Consider the following 1,168-nt stretch of genomic DNA (forward strand, 5'->3'; position numbering starts at 1 on the left):
TATTCATATCTGAGACTATAAGTTGTGGTGTGTGTGTGTGTGTGTATTATGGGGTCACAATACGCAATAGTTGGTTGTTTATTAAGATTGAGTGTTATTAATGGAAATGGAACTCGTGACAACCCGGATCCTCGACCCCGGATTTTGGGGGTGTTACATAAAGTTTCTACTTGCATTCCCTGAAAAGTGGGACTTTAAGGTCACATCAATAAGGGATAATTATGAACTTGATGAAACACCTCTAGATGAGATCTATGGCATATTGAAAACTCATGAACTAAAGATGGAGCAAAGAAGCAAGAGAAAAGGATCCAAGACAAGACCAATTGCACCCAGAGTTGAAGAGAAGCCAAAGGAGAAAACTAGATGAAAAGGTTACTCCAAAGGAAAAGCTATGATTATAAAGCCTGATACTGAGTCAACAAACTCTGATGATGACTTAAATACTGATAGTGAATTAGATACTGATAGTGATCATGATAATAATGAATACATGGTAACCTATATGAAGCCAGGGTCTTCACAAATACTGATGAATAAGAAGTGTGCTTTCATAGTAGAGCATCTGTGGAAGATAGCTGGAACTGGCATAAAAGACTTTCCCACCTTAATTTCAACAGCATCAATGAACTTGTGAGAAAGATCTTGTGAGAGGATTACCCAATGCAGTATTTATTTCTGATGGCTTATGTGATTCATGCCAGAAAGCCAAGCAAAGGAAAACATCTTTCAAGAGTAAAACTGAATCCTCTATTCTTGAACCATATCATCTACTTCATTTTGATCTTTTTGGTCTAGTCAATGTTATGTCAATTACCAAGAAGAGGTATGCACTAGTAATTGTTGATAAATATACAAGATACACATGGGTGTACTTTATGCACACAAAGGATAAATCTCCATCCATTCTTCTGGATCATGTGAGAGAACTGGAAAAAGGATCAACATACAAAGTGAAGATCATCAGAAAAGATAATGGAACCGAATTCAAGAACAGTTCTATGGAAGAATTCTGCAAATTCAAGAGGATAAAACAAAAAAATTCTGCTCTTGGAACTCCACAACAAAATGGAGTTGTTGAAAGAAAGAATAGAACTCTCATGGAAGCTGCAAGAACCATGCTAGAGGAAGCAAGATGGCCTACCTATTTTTGGGATGAGGCTATGCA

The sequence above is a fragment of the Apium graveolens genome, chromosome 9, assembly GCF_009905375.1.
Source record: "Apium graveolens cultivar Ventura chromosome 9, ASM990537v1, whole genome shotgun sequence".
In the NCBI taxonomy this organism is placed as follows: Eukaryota; Viridiplantae; Streptophyta; class Magnoliopsida; order Apiales; family Apiaceae; genus Apium; species Apium graveolens.